Raw genomic sequence first — 23,552 nt, 5'->3', positions numbered from 1 at the left:
TTTGTATTAAAACTATCTTTTTCCTAATTCCAACACCCATTTGGTCAATAATATTTGGGAGACACGATAGCACACAGTTAATCATTCAAATATTCATGTCAGATAATCACAGATTTGAATTCAAATTTCCATACTTAATAGAGACCTGGAAAAGTTTATCCGAGTTTTCTGGAACCTCTGAAATGAGGATATTAATGTTTATCTCATATTGCTGTTGAGAAAATAAAAATTTGTATATTATCTAATATATATAACCTGTGTAACATTAGAGAAAGTTAATTTTTCTCTTTGATTCTCTATTTTCCTCCTGAAAAATGTTAAAATGATTTTGCTACAATTCTATGAACTTTTGATTTGTTGAGAAATCTTTTGGTTATTTTTTAGTTTTACTTTTCTTTATATTTTTTACTTCAGAATTTGGCTTTATTGGCTTGGCGTGGTGGCTCACGTCTGTAATCCTAGCACTTTGGGAGGCCAAGGCTGGTGGAGGACCTGAGGTCAGGAGTTCGAGACCATTCTGGCTAACGCGGTGAAACCCCATCTCTACTAAAAATACAAAAAATTAGCCGGAGGTGGTGGCGGGTGCCTGTAGTCCCAGCTACTCCCAAAGCTGAGGCAGGAGAATGGTGTGAAACCGGGAGGCGGAGCTTGCAGTGAGCAGACATCAAGCTACTGCACTCCAGCCTGGGCGACAGAGCGAGATTCTGTTTCAAAAAAAATAAAAAGAAAAAAAAAATTTAGCTGGGCGTGTTGGTGCATGCCTGTAATCCCAGCTACCCAGCTACTCCGGATGCTGAGAAGGAGAATCGCCTGAACCCGGGAGGCAGAGGTTGTGGTGAGCTGAGATTGTGCCATTGCACACCAGCTTGGGCAACAAGAACGAAACTCAGACTCCAAAAAAAAAAAAAAAAGGAAGACTTTGGCTTTAAGTTTTAAAAAAATTTTTAAACTTTTTAAATTTTTATTTTAGGTTCAGGGGTACATGTGAAGGTTTGATACATAGGTAAAGTCGTGTCCTGCGGGTTTGTTATATAGATTATTTCATCACCCATGTATTAAGCCCAGGATCCAATAGCTATCTTTTCTGCTTCTCTCCCTCCTCCCACCCTACACCCTCAAGGATGCTCCAGTGTCTATTGTCTCCTACCTTTGTGTTCATAAGTTCTTGTCATTTAGCTTCCATTTATAAGTGAAAACATGCAGTATTGGTTTTCCGTTCTTGCATTAGTTTGTTTAGGATAATACCCTCCAGCTCCATTCACGTTGCCACAAAAGACATGATCTCGTTCTTTTTTATGGTTGTGTAGTATTCCATGGTGTATATATACCACATTTTCTTTATCTAATATGTCATTAATGGGCATTTAGGTTAATTCCATGTCTTTGCTATTGTGAGCAGTGCTGCAATGAACATTCATGTGCATAGGTCTTTATGGTAGAATGATTTATATTTATATTCCTCTGGGTGTAGGCCCAGTAATGAGATTGCTGGGTTGAATGGTAGCTCTGCTTTTAGCTCCTTGAGGAATTGCCATGCTGCTTTCCACAATGGTTGAACTAATTTACACTCCCACCAACCAGTGTAAAAGTGTTCCCTTTCCTCTGCAACCTTGCCAGTATCTGTTATTTTTTGACTTTTTCATGATAGCCATTCTGACTGGTGTAAGATGGTATCTCACTGTGGTTTTGATTTGCATTTCTCTAATGATTGGTGATATTGAGCTTTTTTCATACGCTTGTTGGTCACATGTATGTCTTTTTTTTTTTTTTTAAAGTGTCTATTCATGTGCTTTGGCCACTTTTTAATGGGGTTGTTTTTCTCTTGTAAATCTATTTACATACTTCATAGATGCTTGGTATTAGGCCTTTGTCAGATGCATAGTTTGCAAATATTTTTTCCATTCTGTAGCTTGCCTGTTTACTGTGTTGATAGTTTGTTTTGCTATACAGAAGCTCTTAAGTTTAATTCAATTCCACTTGTCAATTTTTGCTTTTGTTGCAATTTCTTTTGGTGTCTTTGTGATGAAGTCTTTGCCTGTTCCTATGTCCAGGATGTTACTGCCTAGGTTCTTTCCAGGGTTTTTATAGTTTTGGGTTTTACATTTAAGTCTTTAAGCCATCTTGAGTTGATTTTTGTAAGTAAGGGGTCCAGCTTCAATCTTCCCCATATTGCTAGCCTGTTATCCCAGCACCATTTATTGAATAGGGAGTCTTTTCCCCATTGCTTGTTTTTGTCAGCTTTGGAAAAGATCAGATGGTTGTAGGTGTGCAGCCTTATTTATGGTCTTTCTATTCTGCTCCATTGGTCTATCTGCCTATTTTTGTATCTGTGCCATGCTGTTTTGTTCCTGTAGCCCCGTTGTATAGTTTGAAGTCAGGTAACATGATGTTTCCAGCTTTGTTGTTTTTGTATAATATTACTTTAGTTGTTCAGCCTCTTTTTTGGTTTTATATACATTTTAAAATAATGTTTTCTAGTTCTGTAAATAATGTCATTGGTAGTTTGATAGGAATAGCCTTGAATCTGTAAATTGTTTTGAGCAGTGTGGTCATGTTAATATTGATTCTTCCTATCCATGGGCATGGGGTGCTTTTCCCATTTGTTTGTGTCTTCTCTGATTTCTTTCAGCAGTTAGTTGAATTCCTAGGTATTTTATTCCTAGGTAGTTTGTCCCAGGTTAGTTGTATTCCTAGGTATTTTATTCTTTTTATGGCAATTGTGAACAGAATTGCCTTTTTGATTTGGCTCTCAGCTTGGCTGTTTTTGGTGTATAGGAATGATAGTGATTTTTGTACATTGATTTTGTATCCTGAAACTTTGCTACAGTTTATCAGCTAAGGGAGCTTTTGGGCCAAGACTGTGGACTTTCTAGATATAGAATCTAGATATAGATATAGAATCTAGATATATAATAGATATAGATATTCTAGATATAGAATCTAGAATATAGAATCATCTCTGCAAATAGAGATAGTTTGACTTCCACTCTTCCTATATGGATGCCCTTTATTTCTTTCTCTTGCCTGATTGCTCTGGCTAGGACTTTCAATACTCTGTTGAATAGGAGTGGTGAAAAAGGGTATCCTTTTTTGTGCCAGTTTTGTTGTTTGTTTTTTGTTTCTCAGACAGAATTTCACTCTTGTTGCCCAGACTGGAGTGCAATGGCATGATCTCGGCTTGCTGCAACCTCCGCCTCCGGGATTCACGTGATTCTCTTGCCTCAGCCTCCTGAGTAGCTGGGATTACAGGCATGTGCCACCACACCCAGCTAATTTTTGTATTTTTAGTAGAGACAGGATTTCGCCATGTTGGCCAGGCTGGTCTTGAACTCCTGACCTCAGGTGATCTGCCCGCCTCAGCCTCATAAACTTGTGCCAGTTTTTAAGGTGAATGTTTCCAGCTTTTGCCCATTCAATATAATGTTGGCTGTAGGTTTGTCATAGATGGCTCTTAATATTTAGAGATATGTTCCTTCAATACTTAGTTTATTCAGGTTTTTTAACATGAAGCGGTGTTGAATTTTATCAAAAGCATTTTCTGCTTCTATTAAGATAATCATGTAGTTTTTATCTTTATTTCTGTTTATGTGATGAATCACATTTACTGATTTGCATGTGTTGAACCAATCTTGAATCCTGGTGATGAAGCCTACTTGATTGTGGTGGATTGGCTTTTTGATGTGCCGCTGATTCAGTTTGCAAGTATTTTGTTGAGGATTTTGCATCAGTGTTCACCAAAGACATTGGCCTGAAGTTTTTTTTGGTGGTATTGTTCTCTGCCAGGTTTTGGTATCAGGATGATGTTGGCTTCATAGAATTAGCTGGGGAGAAGTCTCTCCTTTTCAATTTTTTGGAGTAGTTTCAGCAGGAATGGTACCACCTCTTCTTTATACATCTGATTGGATTTGGCTGTGATTCCATCAAGTCCTGAGATTTTATTGGTTGTGAGACTATCATCTATTACTGATTCAGTTTCAGAGCTCATTATTGGTCTGTTCAGGGAATCAATTTCTTCCTGGTTCAGTCTTGGGAGAGTGTATGTGTCCAGGTATCCATCTCTTCTAGATTTTCTAGTTTGTGTGCATAGAAGTGTTCATAGTGGTTTCTGATTTTTTTTTTTTTAATTTCTGTGAGATCAGTGGTAGCATTTTCTTCATCATTTCTAATTGTGTTTTTTTAGATCTTCTGTCTTTTCTTTTTTATTAGTTTAGCTAGTGGTCTATCTAGCTTATTAATTTTTTCAGAAAATCAACTCTGTTTTGTCTGAAATTAGGATTGCAACCCTGCTTTTTTCTGTTTTTTTGTTTGCTCTGTAGATTTTCCTCCGTCCCTTTATTTTGAGTCTATGGGTGTCATTATGTGTGAGAAGGATCTCCTGAAGACAGTGTACCATTGGATTTTGCTTTTTTACCCAGGTTGCCACTCTGTGCCTTTTAAGTGGGGCATTTAACTCATTTACTTTCAAGATTAGTATTGATATATGTGGATTTGATCCTGTCAGTGTGCTGTTAGCTGTTTATGTTGGCTCGTTTGTGTGGTTCCTTTATAGTGAGGCTGGTTCGTGTGTTTAAGTGTGTTTTTGTATTAACTGGTAGTGGTCTTTCCTTTTTATATTTAATGCTCCTTTCAAGATAGCTTGTAAGGCAGGTCTGGTGGTAACGAACTCCCTTGACATTTGTTTATCTGAAAAGGATCTTATTTCTCCTTTGCTTAGGAAGCTTAGTTTGATTGGATATGAAATTCTTGACTGAAGATTTTTTTTTAAGAATGTTGAATATATGCCCCCAATCTCTTCTGACTCATAGAGTTTCAGCTGAGAGGTTCACTGTTAGCTTCATGGGGTTCCCTTTGTAGGTGACCTGCCCTTTCTCTTTAGCTGCCTTTAACATCTTTCATTTCGACCTTGGAAAATCTGACAATTATGTGTTTGGGGCTGATCTTCTTGTGTAGAATCTTCCAAGAGTTCTCTGCATTTCCTGAATTTGACTGTTGGCCTCTCTATCAAGGTTGGGGAAGTTTTCATGGACAATATTCTGAAATATGTTTTCCAAGTTGTTTGCTTCCTCCCCCTCCCTTTCCGGGATACCAGTGATTCTGAAATTTGTCCTCTTTACATAATCCCATACTTCTTCGAGGTTTTGTTCATTCTTTTTAAATTATTTTTTCTTTATATTTTTCTGACTGTCTTATTTCAGAGAGCCAGTGTTGAAGTTCTGAGATTCTTTCCTCAGCTTGGTTTGTTCTGCTGTTAATACTTGTGATTGCATTGTGAAATTCTTGCATTGTGTTATTCAGCTCTGTCAGATCTGTTAGGTTATTTTTTATGCTGGCTATTTTGTCCTTTATTGGCTCCCCATTGCCTACGGAATAAAGTACTGCCTCTCCTTTGCTTGGCAGTGAGAGTCCTCACGGGCCAGTCTACAATCCTCCTTTATAGCAAATGTCTCACAATTTTCTTTCATGACGCATGGGCCAGGCCAAAACATCTTGCAGCTCTCTGTCGTTGCATCCAGAAATCTTGACTTTGTTCCTCTCCTGGACATCGCTCCTGCTTACATTTTCCTTCACTGTGACTCTGGGTACTCCACTGCTAATGCTTGTTTCAGGCCTAACTCAAATGCCACCTCCTCCCTGACATCTTTCCTAATCCAGGCCCCCATAGTCACGTTTGCTTCAGAAGTCACAGTGCATGCTGTGAGCCATGCTCATAACCTTGCTTTGTCGTGATGTAGGATTTTAGTATGAGAGTTCTTCAACAGGGTAAATGGAGATTTTTGTCTACCTTGTGAAAGGAATATGGGAACTGAGACATTCAAAAGGAATGAAATTTGAGTTGGACAGATGTCAAATATACCTCAAGTGTGTTCTGGGAAAGAAAAACTGAGGCCCTTTTCTTAGTAACCACCTTTCAGCATTTTTTTCTTTAGGATATCATTTTCTATATCGGGACTGGAGAACAATACCCCTTACTTTTTAAAAGACATTTCTTTTACCCATAGAAGGGGAATATTTTAGATAAAATGGAAGATTACGTTTTAACTCTAAAAACAGCAGTTACAAAACTGCAGCATTTCTGATGAAAGAGTTCATGAGTAAATACACAATGTGGCAAAAAAAAAAATCATCTTCATTCCAAGAGAGAACCATTATATGACTACCATATGGAGATCTGAAGTGCTTCAAGGCAAGGTGGCCCTGTGCATGCTGAAGAACTGAAACTCCAACTGTTGCCTGGTGGACAATATGTTCCATAGAAAAGAACAAGATGTGGAAAGGATTTAGATAGGGAGCTCCATGTTTGAGGGTTGTCTTAGTCTATTTTGGGTTGCTATAACAGAGTATCTGAGACTAGGAATTTCTAATAAACAAATTTATTGGCTCACAGTTCTGGAGCTTGGGAAGTTGAAGTTTGAGAGGCTGGCATCTGGGGAGGGCCTTCTTGCTGTGTTATCCCATGGTGATAATAAAATAATTCCTTATAAAAATGAATTTGGTAACCATGGGTATGCTGGTGTGGGGGAGAAGATGGAAGGGTGATTACAAAGTTATTGTCTTGGCTCTGGCAATAAGAATTGAGAACTTCAACTAGGACAAGGGCAACGGGAATGGAGAGATGGGGATGGATGCTGTAATGTAGCCTCAGGATAAAGAAGTTGAATGAATTTGGCATGTGGCAATAAAGAGGAAGAAGTAAAAGGTGAACCCAAAGGTACAAGCCTGGGCAACTGCAAGAATGGTGATCCATCACAGAAACCAGAAATGCAAGAAGAGTGGGTTTGGCAGTTGAGACAATGAAAATAAATGTTATAGATACTATAGATGGAGTATTACTAATATTTTAGGTAAGTTAAACAAAAAAAAAAGTTCAGTGAAGTTTTGAACACAAAATCCTGAAGACAAGAGGTTTCAAATGTTGTAGTGAGTTATGAAGGATGAGTTAGAAGGAAATGCCTGCCTAGCCACATTGGAAAGGAAGTTTGGTTTCCAAGTCATCTCAATCCATTGGCTCAAGCAGGTAAATATCTTTGTGGAGAAATCTCCCAGGAAATTGTTTTTATAACTCCTTATATAATCATCAAATATTTACTTTCTGGCAAGGAAATCTTATGCTAAATAAAGGGGATCCCCTGTGTTTACTATTACAACAAAGTAAAAATAAATGCCAAACAAGGTGGTTGTTAAAGTAAAAGAAAAAAATACACTGAAACATCCTTTACTGAATCCTGTTAATATTTTATTGAGGAAGTGGCACTATTTACTTCTGAGTAAGGGTTCATTGTCTCTGTTAGGGATTGGAGGATTGGAGAGCAGGTTTTATTGCAAAACAATTAATTTGCTCCTCATTCCTACCTACTTCCAGATTTCTCAAGGGTCTTAATTTTAACTCAACTAACTTGGTATGAAAAACACGTGCGTAGCTTCATTTTGAGTGTTTTTTTTTTTTAAGTGATTTTTAAAAATTTGTGGCAAAAAAACTGTACCTGTTTATCAGGTATTTTTAACATTAGACTGTTTTTGTAGTCTTCTTTCTAGAGTACCTTTTGACAGTATATGGTAATATTCATAGTTATATACTTAACACCTTAATAGTGGCTTCAAATATTTGGCAAAAACAGTTATTTGTTCAACACATATTTGGTACATATGTTCCATATGCTGTTAAATGTTTGACATGCATTATTTCATTAATCTCCACAGCTTGTATTGTTATTACAGTCAATCTTCACTATTCATCACTTCTGTATTTGCAAATTTACATATTTGCAAAAATGGATTTTTAACCCCAATGTCAATACTGGTGATTTTGCTGTTTGAGATGGCCCCCAAAGCTAGTGCTGAAGTGCCGTCTGGTGTTCCTAAACACAAGAGGCTGTGAGGTACCTTATGGAGAAAATGCATGTGTTAGATAAACTTCCTTCAGGCAGGAGTTGTAGTGCTGGCAGCTGTTCAATGTTAGCTAATCAGCAATATTTTATTGAGGAAATAGCACTATTTACTTCTGAGTAAGGGTTAAATGTCTCTGTTAGGGATTCAATATGCTGTGTTTAAACAGAAACACACATTACAAAAAAGATTATGTATTGATCAGTTGATGGAAATGTGACCAGGGGCTGGCAGGGATCTAACCCCATATTTCCCATAAAAGCACTTGCTCACTATTCACAAATTCAGTGTTTGCAGTCACTTTAGAGTGTAACTACCATGAATAAGGAGAATCAACCATCATCTCCACTTCATAGATGAGGAAGCTGAGACCTGGCTCACATGTCTGAAGGCTTTCTGAATCTAAGTGGACCCCATTTCAGTTCAGCTTAAGGACCTCAATCCTCCACTGCTTACAATTGTCCCTTTGTTCCTTGCTGTGCTCTCCTGTTGTTGATATTTTCATTTCAGCCATTCAAATTGTGAGGAACGTTTCTTCCACTTTGAGTTTGAAAGTTCTCATTTCCTGGCCACCATCACTGGTGCATAGGAATTGGAGATGGCTTGACAAAACAGCCTAGTCTTGGGCATTGGGACTTCTCAGCTGTGTGTTGTCTACTCATCCTGGTCGACAGGCCATGTGTGCCTAGAGCAGCTGGAAGTATGGGCAGTATGGTGGTGCGGGCAGAGGAAAAGTCAGTCCTCATATGGGGTCAAAGGAATTGTCAACCTTTGTTCTTATCCCCAGTAATTCTGAACACAGCACCTTCAAACCTAGTGTTATTGTCTACATTTTATCTTTGGCCAACATTTTTAAGATTTATGATTATATTAGTCCATTCTCACGCTGCTAATGAAGACATACCATAGACTGGATAAATTATAAAGGAAAGGGGTTTAATTGACTCACAGTTCCACAGGGCTGAAAAGGCCTCGGGAAACTTACAATGATGCTGGAAGGGGAATCAAACATGTCTTTCTTCACATGGTGGCAGCAAGGAGAAGTGCAGAGTGATAGGTGGGGGAAGGCCTCTTATAAAACCATCAGATCTCATGAGAACTAACTCACTACCATGAGAACAGGATGGAGGAAAACACCCCCATCACTCAATTATCTCCACTGGGTCCCTCCTGTGACATGTGGGGATTATGGGAACTACAATTCAAGATGAGATTTGGGTGGGGACACAGCCAAACAATACAATTCTCCCCCTGGCCCCTCCCAAATCTCATACCCTCACAATTCAAAATACAATCATGCCCTTCCAACAGTCCCCCAAAGTCAACTCATTCCAGCACTAACCCAAAAGTCCATGTCCAAAGTCTCATCTAACACAAGGCAAATTCCTTCTACCTATGAGACTGTACTATCAAAAGCAAGTTAGTCAGTTTCTAGATACAATGGGGGTATAGGTATTGGGTAAATACACCCATTCTAAATAAGAGAAATTGGCCAAAACAATGGGGCTACAGGCTCCATGCAAGTCCGAAATCCAATAGGGCAGTTATTAAACATTAAAGTTCCAAAATGATCTCCTTTGACTCTATGTCTCATATCTAGGGTGTGCTGATGCAAAAAGTAGGCTCCCATGGCCTGAGGCAGCTCCGCCCCTGTGGCTTTGCTGGGTACAACCCCCGGACTAATTTACTATATTAGTCCATTCTCACACTGCTAATAAAGACATACCCAAGATTAGGTAATTTATAAAGGAAAGAAGTTTAATTTACTCATAGTTCCACAGGGCTGGAGAGGCCTCAGAAAGCTTACAATCATCCTGGAAGGGGAAGCAAACACATCCTTCTTCAGATGGCAGCAGCAAGGAGAAGTGCAGAGCAAGAGATGGTGAAAGCCTCTTATAAAACCATCAGATCTCACGAGAACTAACTCACTGTCACCAGAACAGATGAAAGGGGAAACCCTCCTCATGATTCAATTATCTCCACAGGTCCCTCCCATGACATGTAGGGATTATGGGAACTACAATTCAAGATGAGATTTGGTTGGGGACACAACCAAACCACATCACACATGATCGTTGTATATATTTATGTATTACAATGCGATGTTTCAATATATATGTAAATTGTGCAATGATCAAATCAGGGTAATTAGCATACTGATCACCCTAAACAGCGATAAATTTATTTGTGATGAGGACGTACAATACATTACTGCAAACTCTAGTCATAATGCTGTGCAATAGACTACCAGAACTCACTCTTTCTATCTAACTGGAGCTTTGCATCCCTTGACCAATCTCTCACCATTACCCGCTTCCCTCTGCATCCTCTGGTAACCACCATTCTACTCCCTGCTTCTATGACATCAGTGCTCTTCACTTCAGCTCATCAGCATCATTAAATACTCATCATCCACAACTTCTTGGAAAAAAACATGTCTGTTTGCAATCACTTAAGGTAGTTGAACAATTACATTTTGTTAAAAGCACAAACGTTTTGGCAACAGCACACATTTCCACCTAACAGTTTACTAAGTCTGGCACAGACTCCTTAATTTGTAAGCCTTTGCTTTCCTGGAGCTCTGAGCTTCCAGCAACTAACATCTGCACTCCCTAATTTACTTCATGTTTTAGAAATTACTTTTTTTCTAAATACAAAATTAATTCATATTCATTATAGACTATTTCTGAGAAATACAGAAAAACAAGGAGATTATAAAAGGTATTTGTCAGTTCCATCACTCATGTATAATCCTTCTTAGCATTTGGGTGTGTCCTTTCAGTTTTTTCTCCCCTTTAATTTATATAGTAACATAACGTTGCATTCTGAGCTCTTTTTAAGCTTAATATTAGACTATAAATATTTTTCCATTTTTAAAGATTTAGCTAATACTATTTAAGTGACAGCAAAATATTCTACTGTATGGGCTAATCATAAATTATTTAGGAATTTCATATAGGTGCATATTTACATTGCGTGCTTTTTTTGACATTATACAACTTTATCATAAGAATTTTTATAGCAAAATCCTTGAATAAATTTTCTCTGTTATTTTCTTTGGAAAAATTATTGAAAATCAAATTGTTAGGTCAACAATATGCATACTCTTGAGGCCTTTGAAAAACTTATACCCAGTTGCAGTATAAATATTGGTTAGCATCCAAAAATCTTTTACTCTTGAACTGAATTTCCTGTATGTCAGTAAACACTAGTGGTATGGTGGACAGGCAGTGTGAGGCCCAAAGAAATATACTTCAAGGACAGTGTTTTAGAAGTGAAATCACCAACTCTTAAAATTTTTAAATGTTGATGGCAGAAATATAAGGGGAAATTAAAACCAGATTTGGGGTGGGAGAGCTCAGTGGGCAGCTGCCTTAAGGGACCCATTTCTTCCCACAGCAAGTTCCAGATCATCCTGACATGAGGTGTACACTTAAAGTTGCCTGGAATGCCTGCTGTAATGGGATAGTGACTTTTGAACACCTTATTTTAAAATCAGAATCTGCCACCTCTCCATTAATTGGCCAAATTCCCAAACAATACTCAATCTGGAGCTTGGAGCACTTATTAAAAAGTGACTCTTGCAGAAATGGTTGCCACAGGGTACAGCCCCATTGGACAAATCCTCCTTAGTGATGAAGTAGAATCATTTAGTACAGCTAGTCTGTATCTGGAGCTGCAGATGTCTGTTTTCATCTATCTATTTTCATCTCTTGGAAAGATGACCATTGTGTCATCAATAACTGATACCATTGATTAACTTTTAATCATTATGCCTAAAGAAAAACAACCACCACCATATCAGTCTTCCTGCTTAGAGAGAAATTAAGAATAAATTCATAGGAGGGGATATGTGTTGCTTACATCTAGCAGCCAGGCCCACTCAACTGCCTCTTCCATGGTGTGCATGTGAATTGCATTAGATCCAGGAAAGCATTACATATGGTTTATACGTCACATCAAAATTTCTTTTTTGGGGCCTGAAAAAATCTGATAGCAGATAGTGATAACATTCTCCCTTTTCATCAAGGAAACTTTTATTGTACACATTCTTAGTTTATGCATACCCAAATTTGTCACAAAGACAAGAATTGGGTGCTTTCTTGTCTTTTGAGTAGCTGGTAGTGGCAACAAGTAAAATTCATAAATAGTTTATGCATAAATAGTTTATGCATACCCAAATTTGTCACAAAGACAAGAATTGGATGCTTTCTTGCCTTCTGAGTAGCTGGTAGTGGCAACAAATAAAATTCACTTTGGGGATTGTGATTATGCTAAAGCATATCACTATTTTATTATGCTAAAGCATTCACTTATGCATTAGTGAGCAATTTAAATCTTGTTGTCAGGGATGGAAAAAGCAGTAGGCTGTTTGTCTTTGAGGCCACTACTTCCTCTTCTTGGACACTTTCTGTTCCCACTTCCTCTTTCACAACCTGGGTCACAGAAGATAAGATAAACAAATTTTCAGTGAGATGATAATAGTGTATGTTACCTCTTCTGGGAATATTTAGAAGAAGGAGCACAAGAAAGAGGACACCCTTAGCAGAAACGTAATTTATTTCCAGTGTAGGTTTCTGTGCCATTGTGATATGTATATATATGCTTGTAGAGATGTGTATTTACTTTGGTGGTAAGAGGCATGTGGGAAACGTCAGAATGAAGACTAGAAGAATATGTCTCTCTACAATACCATTGTTTTTGTTTGGGCAAAGGTATTGTCAATTAATCAGATTGTCAATGTGAACAGCCAGATGGTTGATGGAAGATTCATTCCCTTTTCATTTATAGGTCTGTATACTTCATCCACTCTCCTACAATTACAGGAGCAGAATTTAGAAGCTGTAAATATTTGATTGCTATTAAAATCACCGACTCTGATTTTGCATTGTTAAAAAAATTCTACGTGGTTCATTTCAGCAAATTTATGCTTGATTATACCGGAAATGTTTCCATAGCTCATTGTTTTCTTTTTGAACTAGGGACAAATATGTGTGCTTAAATTTAATTGGCTACAATTCTTAGTCAGTAGTCAAGCACATAGGATTTTAGAAGTGATCAACAAGATTAATGTATCAGTTCCTGCATGTACACTGCAGCACTTACTGTTCTGTTAGAATTCAGATTTCTTTATAGGTACAAATGTCTACTCGTAAGAGGCAAGGAAAAATGAAAGAGATTGCATGCAATAGGCTGGGCGTGGTGGTTCACACCTGTAATCCCAGCACTTTGAGAGGCTGCGGTGGACAGATTATGAGGTCAGGAGTTTGAGACCAGCCTGGCTAGCATGGCAAAATCCCATCTCTACTAAAAATACAAAAATTAGCTGGGCATGGTGACAGGTGCCTATTATCCCAGCTACTCGGGAGGCTGAGGCAGGAGAATTGCTTGAACCTGGGAGGTGGAAGTTGCAGTGAGCTGAGATCGCGCCATTGCGCTCCAACCTGGTCAACAGAGCAAGACTCCATCTCAAAAAAAAAAAAAAAAAGAAAAAGAAAAGAGATTGTATGCAATAAACAGGAGCTTTTCTAGGCTAATTTCATTGGATGTATCTTTTATTTTATGTGTCTTTCTTTCTTTCTTTCTTTTTTTTTTGGAGTCTGGTTCTGTTGCCCAGGCTGGAATGCAGTGACACAATCCCGGCTCACTGCAACCTCTGCCTCCAGGGTTCAAGTGATCAAGTGATTCTCCCGCCTCAGCCTCCCGAGTAGCTGAGATCACAGGCACCTGTCAGCATGCCCAGCTAATTTTTTTTTTTTTTTTTAGCAGAGACAGGGTTTCACCATGTTGACCAGGCTGGTCTTGAACTCCTGACCTCAAGTGATTCACCCGCCTCAGCCTCCCAAAGTGCTTGGATTACAGGCATGAGCCACCATGCTCAGCCGTTTTCTTTTTATTAAAAAGAAAATCTTATCTCTTTGGTAATGAGTAGCAAACATTTGGGTCTAATAAGAACTTGGGAGAATTTTGTGTATGTGTGTGCATGTGTGTGTGTGTGTGTGCACGTGTGTGTTTTAGAGATGGAGTCTCGCTATGTTGCCCAGGTTGGAGTACAGAGGTTATTCACGGGCATGATTGTGCACACTGCCGTCTCACACTCTTGGACCCAAGCAATCCTCCCACCTCAGCCTTATGAGTAGTGTGGACTATAGGCAGGTGTGCTCCACCATGCCTAGCCTATTTCATGTGTTTTTATCTTTAATTTGGTTTAGAGGAGTACATCCAGGATTGAATAAGAGCAGCACTAGTGGACACAAGCCAACAGTCAGTCTACCCAGACCCCAAGGCACCTGCAGCACAGCCCTCCTTTTGCGTATGATGCCAGCTACGTAGAGGATCCTACAGGAGGAAGGAAAAACCCACATTTGCTTTATAGCAGGTAGGCTTACTCTGTGGGTGCAGGTGGAAAGTGCATGAGGGCTGCAGCCTCATTCAAAGGTGGCTTGCAGAGTGTGGCGAGAGGAAATCTCTTAATGGACAGAGGTTCTGGCAGCACCCTTGGTCACCCACTTTATAATGAAGAAAGATACAGCCCACAGTTAGAAAATAATGACAATCATGGGAAGTACTGGAAGATCATAGATGCATGTGGATGGATAGAAGGAGTGGGCCTAAAAGTGAAGATTTTTATGCCATGTTAACACTCACAAGAGTGTCCACGGAAGAGGCACTGAACGACTGAGGAGACAGAATGACCCGGCCTATTGACATCAGCCTGCCCCTACCCTTCACCACCTCTAGAGCTGACTCCATGAGCCCATGAATACACTGGCCATGGAGGCCATGCATGGGGCCCCACAACCTGGACACCCACTCACCAGGCCCATTTAACTGCCACCATCTAAATTGCCAGCTTCAGAGAACACTGTGAGAGCTCCCATCTTCTCCAGGGTGCATCTCCCTGTCCTGGTCCACTTCTTCCCCACCCCTGCCCTGCTGCTGGCTTCAGTCTGTACCAAAGAGGCCTGTATTGTAAATTTTAAAAACTTCATATTTTCCTGATGCCTCAGTATCACACAGGCCATGAGCACGCTGCCCAGGGCCCAGGTGCACTAGTGTGATAAGGTTGGTTCAGCTACAAGTTCCTCTTCTTGTTCTCCTCTGACTGTGACTTACTGACATTTAAAAGCACTAATAACACTCCCTCATGCCTCTTGCTTGTGTACTGCACCAGGACCCCCCAGTAAAGGCATTCGCTCATGGGGGCTGACTCTCTTGTGCCCCCACCTGCTTTGTGGAGCTCTAGCTTAGTACTTCTTCCACATGGCCCCCTGCATGGTGTGGTGTGGCCTGTGTCCCTCTCTATGACCTATGAGTAGAACAAATCTTTTTATTTCACGTTTTCTGAGTGTAATTTCCCAAGTCGGAGACTGGAGAGATCTCCAGAGTTGGAGAGATCCTTAAACACCCCGCAAGGGGGACTTACTCCCTGATTTACAACATGAGGCCACAGATTCACTCTTAGAACAGCTTCTTGAGAAATCTGAGAGAGTATTCAGTTTGCAATATTATCACAATACTTAGAATTCTAAAAGAAAACTTTCCACTAGTCAAGCTGACCAAACTCAGCTTTAGTAGAAATATAATTTGACTTAAAATTCCTTTGGTTGCCTTTAGACAGCAAGTTGACATTTATCGAAGAGGTCAGTTTTAATAGCACTCAAAAAGCATTACAGAAATCTCTTACAAGAAAGCAAAGTGTAATGGGCTCACATAAAGTGCCAATGGCGAGAAGTGAGCTTTTTTTAAAACTCCACTTCCCCCAGCTTTTAAATAAAAATGTATTCAACATTATAGGAAAACATTAACATGTCCCTTCTCGATTCACAGTATCTCATATAAATGTGTTGAAGTCTTACAGGATGTACATTTTTCAAAAAGACCAGTATGTTTGAGAGAAAAAAAATAAAGTGATCTTATACAGAAGCCATATGAAAGACCAATACCGTAACTGAGAAAACATAAGAATGTACATTTGTAATGGGTTAATTAATAATTAATGGGTTAAAATAGCTAAGTCATATGAGGAACTTGTACCTTTGCTTTAATACTGATACCTACTGAAAATCAAGCACACCTGCCCTGGCAGCCGCATCTCTCTGCAGGTGCTCTGCTCTCTAACAGTGCTACCTGCTGTGCCCTAAGCACTCCTTGTTTCTTACTGCATCTGAGTCTGTGCTCTATTGGAAATCCTGTCCATTCTTAAGGTCTAGTTCAAATTATCACTTCCTAGAAGAAACTTTCTTTGATTCTCACAACTGTGATCAAAGCACATAGAACTTAGCCACTTTCAGTTGTGTTACTAACATCTATGTGATACACATGAATCCTTCTCCAGATCGCAAGTGAAGGCAGGGACCCCCTTCCCTTTCTTCCAGCTCTCTGTTAAGAGTCTTCTTCCCCCTCACTATACACACAGCCTGTGCATGCCTGTGCTTCTTGCATTACAACACTTTTTTCCTCTTCCTCACAAACTTCATTTTTTAAATTATTTTTTTCACAATAAAAATTGAGTATATGTAAGATGTATAATGTGATGTTTTGATATATGTATACATTATGAAATGTTTACCACAATCAAGCTAATGAACATAGCCATCACCACATATAGTTACCTGTGTGTGTGTGTGGTGAAAACATTTCAGATCTACTCTTGTAGCAAATTTCAAGTATACAAAACATAATTATTAACTGTAGTCACCATGCTGTACATTAGATCGGCAGAATTTATTCATTTTATAACTGAAATTTTGTGTCCCTTGGCCAACATCTCCCTATTTTCCCTCCCTCCAGCCCCTGGTAACCACCCTTCTGCTCTCTGCTTCTGTGAACTCATTTTTTTAGATTCCACACATAAGTGAGATCATACAGTACTTGTTTTTCTGTGTCTCCCTTATTGGGTCCCTGGATGACCCATTTAACACAGATCTCTGCCACTGGGGGCTTAATGGCCATTTCCCTCTTTGCACTGTGAACTCCGGAAGGGGTGGTTGTTCTAGGAGTATCTCAAGAGCCACTGTATCCAGAGTCCAGATCATCTGTAAAGCTCCTGACCCATGGAAAGCATTTAATCCATATTTGTTGTGGCTTTATCCCACTACAGTTCATATGTTTAAATTAGTAATTATATTTCATTTGGGTCAAACCATAATTATTAATAAATATTTCCAATCTGCTAAGTGGTTTTAAAAATGAAATAATATTGTTGTCCAATATTATTCTATAACTTCAGTTCAGTTCAGGCAATGTGATTAATGACTTAAAGAATGCCCTAGAAGACTACCTGACTGTTATGTAGTAGAGATGGAACTTTTGTAGGCATGTGGCCTCTCTTAGGTCAGCAAAAGCCACAATGCATGATTAAAGAAAGGTACACAAATGAACACAGGATCTATTTCCAATGTTGTAACTTTTCCCTTAACAAAGGATCACTGGAAAGCACCTTGTAATCCAACGTATATTTCTATTTCTAAACCTATAAAAATAAAGAACTGGAGCAAACTGAAAACTATCATATGCTGAACTAAATAAGTTGGAAATGTGTAAAGTCTATACCTGTGGCCTTCTAATTTTGTAATTTGTAATAAAACTCTCAGTATTTGGTACGAGTGTTGACAAAATGTTTTAGTGTAAACACCACTGCACAAATTAAATAGCTGCTCTGCAGAGGAAAGTGGAACTTGGGAATACTTCAAATGAATGGTATGTGTGTGGGGAGTTCCACCTTTTCCACCACAGTGAAACCCTGTTACCCAGGTTTGGAAACTGTTTACACAAAATGAAATGAAATCTTAGAACTCCTCAGATGTGCAAACCAAAAATTAAACAACTCCAATAACACAAACTGAGGGAAAAGGCTGTTACTTTTCTCTGAAATAGTCCTTTTCATGTAAATAAAATAGATGACTTTTTTTTTTTTGAGGTTAAAATTTGGTTCATTTTAACTTCAGGCAGTGCTTTGTTCCTAATGTTTGTTCACCGTTTTCCCAGCTACATCATCATATCTTCAGAACCTTCTTAGAAACCAAAAGGCCAGGCATCTTCACTCTAGTGAGAAGACAGAAATCCAGAGTGGGGATTTTCCATGCCCAAACACATAGTTTGAATTCTGGAAGGAAAGTCCCACAGCCTTCCTTTTCTTAAGACCTGATTAAGACCTTCTTAATCTGATCTTACATTTTCTAATACCAGAACAATGAAGTTGACATGCAGTGAGAGTCGGCCGTGTGAATTTATTTCGTTCTACTTACTTTCCTGAAATTAGGGCCATTAGGGAAAAGAAACATTTACTCTCTCCTGTCTCTGATGATAATGAAATGCCGAGTATTGCTGTTGCTTTCTCCTCTCGTAAACCATTCGACGAAATCATCCCTCCAGCCTTGCATAGGCTTTTCTACTTTCATCTCTCTCTGTCTTAGTCCATTTTTGTGAGCCTTCTCCTTCACACCTTTGGAGTCATTGTAGCTCTTTGACTCTGGTCTTTAAATGATTTTGTTCATAATTACAAACCCTTGAACATGTCATAACCTGATAAGTGTCTTTTTCTTTTTCTTTTTTTTTAAGATGAAGTCTCACTCCGTCACCCAGGCTGGAGTACAGTGGTGCGAACTCGGCTCACTGCGGCATCTATCTCCCTGGCTCAAGTAATTCTTGTGCCTCAACCTCACAAGTAACTGGGACTACAGGCGCGCATCACCATGCCTGGCTAATTTTTTTTTGTATTTTTGGTAGAGACAGGGTTGTGCCACGTTGACCAGGCTGGGCTTGAACTCCTGACCTCAAGTGATCCACGGGCTTCTGCCTCCCAAACTGCTGGGATTACAGATATGCACCACCACAATCGCCCTGATAAATGTCTTTCTTATCAAAACAGTAGCATAGCAGTGAAAAGTGTGAGCTCTGGAGTGAGACTGCAGTGGATGCAAATCCCTGCTGTTACTACTTAGCTACTATTTAATCGAACCTATCTCTTAGGGTTGCTATGAGCAATGAGATAATGTTTGAAGATAGCTTAGCACATTGTCTGCTAGACAGTTAGTGCTCAATAAATGTTACCTGTTGTTTATAAGTGGGTTACCATTTCTACACAGTCTTCTATTCTTTTAAATTCTGTTGGGACTATCATCCTATCCACCCCTTCATTATCATCATAACTGGGTCATCCTAAGCTATCTCTGCCAGAGAGGTGCTTCAGGCCTCACCTTGCAAAGCACTGATATTAATTCATTTCTTTTTAATTTATCAAGGGACTTTCACTAGCTACTAATTTAGCAGAGCGCAGAGTCTCCCTGTATGTCCTTCAGCTGAGATGTAGGAGATCAAGTACAAAGAAAAAAAAAAAACTAATTGCTTAGCCTTCCAGCTGTTCATTTTCTTGTTTTTCAAAATGGCCCTTAGCAGCAAGCAGGAGACAGGAAAAAGGTTGTTCTAAATTGGAGCTTGATTTAATGTGTTCTGGATGCAAAACTTTCACTTTCAACCCTCTTCAAGCCCTAAATACACAAAATACAACCTGTAACATATTTAGTAAATGATGAGTGGCCGAGAGGTCAAAGACAATTTGGCACTAAAGAAAAATCTGATCTTGTTCAAAAGTCTCTCTTGCAGCCTGGCTTTTGGCTGGGTGTGCTTGACTGTCGTTTCTGGGAAAGCAGTAACAGTGAGGCGAATATTGTCCCCTTTCGAGCAGGTAGAGAGAATCCTTCCCTGATTCCTTTCTCTGTCTCTTAAAAGACAGTAGGGAGAAAAGTTGTTTATCTGATAAAAATTGTTTATCTGTCTTATTCTTCTCTGTTTTTGATTCATTGACTTTCATTACAGTTAAGACTCATCAAGGGATAAAATCTGAAAACTTATAAAGGATACTTATTACAGAAAAAATTTAAGGGTAAATGCTTTTTTACCTCACTGTCTTTATTCAGAAAAAAATGTAGGAAATGTACTTAAGTTGAAATAGAGATTTTAACTACTGAACTCATAATTCTGATACTAAGTAGTTGTTTTACTTGGTCCCTTAATATTTCTGGATGTCTGCTTCCTCAGATTGAAAATGAAGGGCTTAAATATATGAACTATAAGGCCCCTGTCAGATTTTAAAACTTGATGGTTCTACTAGATGTTTAATTCATAAAGACCTACACTCTCCCCCTCCCCAGACAGTTCCAGATAATGTGCTATTTTTCACAAACATTGCTGATACAGCAGCTATTTTCAGTTTCCAATGAAGTGAAGAACAATGTGACCTATTTAAAAGCTGGCTCATGAGAGAATATTAGCCGCCAGTTATCAATCCTTTTATTTAATTTTCTTGATAAGGACTGTATGATAGAAACATTTATTTGCTGCAAAACTAATAGCAGCCTAGACTGTATTTGATAATACTGTACATGCACTCTGTAATAGCTCTGAAAAATGCATTTCATATTTGTTGTCAATTCAATTTAGATGGGTTGAGAAAAAAGAGAAAATACACTTTTGTGCTCATCTTTCCTGAATGACTAAACAGTTAAAAAGACATATGGTTTCTCTAGATCATTAAAAAACTTTAACTGTTATTTTCCATATGGGTTGCTTCTCTGTGTAGGATCCAGAAATGATTGCTATTAAGATTGTAAGAAATTTATTTTTTGGTTTTAAGAAAATATTCTTCTGTTCATATACATGCTTTCTTAGAATGAGTTAACAGGTATTTACTAAGAAAGACAAGAGAATAACTAAATGGGAAACCAAATTATTTTAATGAGGAAGCAGCAGCATTATTTTAATGAATAACTCAGTTTGTGAAAGTAGTTTCCTTAATTTCACCTGTCTAACAACAATCTGGCTAATGTCTATTTGTGGTAATTAAAACATATTTTTTTTTTTTTGAGACGGAGTCTCGCTCTGTTGCCCAGGCTGAAGTGCAGTGGCGCGATCTCGGCTCACTGCAAGCTCTGCCTCCTGGGTTTACGCCATTCTCCTGCCTCAGCCTCCTGAGTAGCTGGGACTACAGGTGCCCGCCATCTCGCCCGGCTAGATTAAAACATATTTTTAACATTTTGTTTTCCATTCCATGTTCATGTTTAGGAAGAATCAATATCGTGAAAATGGCCATACTACCCAAAGTAATTTTAGATTCAATGCTATTCCCATTAAACTACCATTGATATTCTTCACAATATTATAAAAAAAACTGTTTTGAAATTCACCTGAAACCAAAAAAGAGCCCAATTAGCCAAGAATATACTACGCAAAAAGAACAAAGCTGGAGGCATCATGCTACCTGACTTCAAACTATACTACAAGGCTACAGTAACCAAAACCGCATGGTACTGGTACAAAGACAGACACACAGACCAATGGAACCAAATAGAAAACTCAGAAATAAGACCACACACCTACAATTATCTGATCTTTGACAAACCTGACAAAAACAAGCAATGAGGAAAGGATTCTCTATTTAATAAATGGTGCTGGGAGAGCTGGCTAGCTATATGCAGAAAATTGAAACTGGACCCCTTCCTTAAACCTTATGCAAAAATTAACTTAAGATAGATTAAAGACTTAAATGAAAAACCCAAAAACTATAAAAACCCTAAAGGAGAATCTAGGCAATACCATTCAGGACATAGGCACAGACAAAGATTTCATGATGAAAACACCAAAAGCAATTGCAACAAAAGTAAAAATTGACAAATGGGGTCTAATTAAACTAAAGCACTTCTGCACAGCAAAAGAAACTATCATCAGAGTGAACAGACAACCTACAGAGTGAGAGAAAATTTTTGCAATCTATCCATCTGACAATGGTCAGTACAGAGAGTAGAGAGTGGAGTAAATGAGGGAAGAAAAACAACCAGAGTGAGATGGAGGCTGAAGAAGACAAAAAGAAGGAGGGCAGGAAGAAGGGACTCCTTGAAGATTGGCTTGGCCTAAAGGAGGGTGACTACACATTTTGGTTTGCCTGTGATCCTGGTAGTTTTAGAGTGTCCCTTCACTCTAAAACTGTCAAATATGGATGATAAATGGTCACCCTGTATACACAAATGCCCCAAATGCCAGTAGCATACCTAACAGTTGGACACCTGTCCTGGCATATTGACTGTCATGTGGTGCATCCAGGGAGGAAAATTGCCCAGCATTTGCAGATATTGGGCAACAAATGGTGTCCATAGGAAAAAAATGCCCCTGCATTTTATGGTATTTTGACAGACTTCTTGTGGCTTAGATATGTAGAGAAGGGATTTTGTATCAAAAATTATAATCTTACTGTTGGATGAGACTTTTCCTTCATCAAATCTCTGCCACTGCTTCTGTTTTCCTTTGCCTCTAAGGTGCCCCAAGGGTAACCACACCCTTGTGCTCTCCTTGCCCCTTGAGTGTAGGCTAGCTTCTATGAGTCGCTTCTAGCCAATAGAATGGGGAGAGGTGATGGCATGACTCTTCCAAGATTAAGGCCTAAAAAGACTCAGTATTTGTCTTGGTGCTCATCACCTGCCACTTTCTCTCTAAGGGATACTGGTGCTGTGGAGAGACCCATGTGGAAAGGAACTGAGGACTCCGAGCAAAAGTCACCGAGGACCGAGGTTGCTGACAGTTGCATGTGAACAACTTGGAAGCAGGTCAATCCTTGCCCAAGCCCACACTTTGTCTACAGCCTTGGTGAGAGACCCTGAGCCAGGGATGCACATCCAAGCTGCATCCAAACTCTTGACCCACAGAAACTGTGAGACAATGAATGTGTTTAAGTCCCCATATCGTGGAGTCATTTATTACACAGCAAGAGATGGCTAAGACGAGCACTATTTTTATCCCCTTGTGAGTTCATGGCTTGGTCTCTCTACCTCCCACTGACTAAATGTGACTAAAGCAAAATCCTTTAACCAGCTGTCTCTGAATAATATTACCTGAATGCCTGCTGTTTACTAGCATGGGAGGAATTCAAAAGAGTTTATGAGGGAAATGGCCACAGTGAGGCAGAGGATTTACGTGCAGGGAAGGCTTCATCCTGGCAAATTACCCAGGGCAGACCTTGCCTCCTTCACTGTCTAAAATATCCAAGTCTTAGAGTTTCAAATCCCCATCTCTTATTGTCTGTCTTATAGAGACAACCCTGACTTCTCAAATACAGCCACTCCATTCCCTATGAGGCTGCTAGGCTGCTTTTTTTTTTCTTTTTTGAGACAGAGTCTCGCACTGTCACCCCGGCTGGTATGCAGTGGCGCAATCTCGGCTGGCTGTAACCTCTGCCTCCCGGGTTAAAGCAATTCTCCTGCCTCAGCCTCCTGAGTAGCTAGGATTACAGGCGCCTGCCACCATGTCCGGCTAATTTTTTTATTTTTAGTAGAGGCGGGGTTTCACTATGTTGGCCAGGCTGTTCTTGAACTCCTGACCTCGTGGTCTGCCCGCCTTGGCCTCCCAAAGTGCTGGGATTACAGGCGTGAGCCACTGCGCCTGGCTGAGCCTTCTCAGAGATGGGACACTTCCTCTAGTTTTCCACTTGACTCTGGTCTTCCTCCTAGTTCCCTTCCTTCACGGCAGAGGCTGAGGCCAGGCAGATGGTACTTTTGCTCTTACTGTGTCTGCAAAATCGATGGCTGCATTTTCCTGCAGCTGACTAGGAAAGCTCTTGGCTGACTCATTAAACATTTTACCTTTGTTGGTTTCAAAGCACAGCTTACATATTAATG

General features: G+C 39.4%; 1 long non-coding RNA gene across 1 annotated transcript; it reads left to right on the top strand.

Moving 5' to 3' along the window:
- Positions 1-12,341: 12,341 nt before the first annotated feature.
- LOC117079100 lies at positions 12,342-22,996 on the top strand. The gene is made up of 3 exons (XR_004435260.1): positions 12,342-12,453; positions 14,097-14,263; positions 22,376-22,996. It is a non-coding gene; the product is annotated as an uncharacterized LOC117079100 (long non-coding RNA).
- Positions 22,997-23,552: the final 556 nt, after the last annotated feature.

The sequence above is a fragment of the Trachypithecus francoisi genome, unplaced genomic scaffold (assembly GCF_009764315.1).
Source record: "Trachypithecus francoisi isolate TF-2019V2 unplaced genomic scaffold, Tfra_2.0 Lachesis_group7, whole genome shotgun sequence".
In the NCBI taxonomy this organism is placed as follows: Eukaryota; Metazoa; Chordata; class Mammalia; order Primates; family Cercopithecidae; genus Trachypithecus; species Trachypithecus francoisi.
This window is presented reverse-complemented; position numbering and strand designations above follow the sequence as displayed.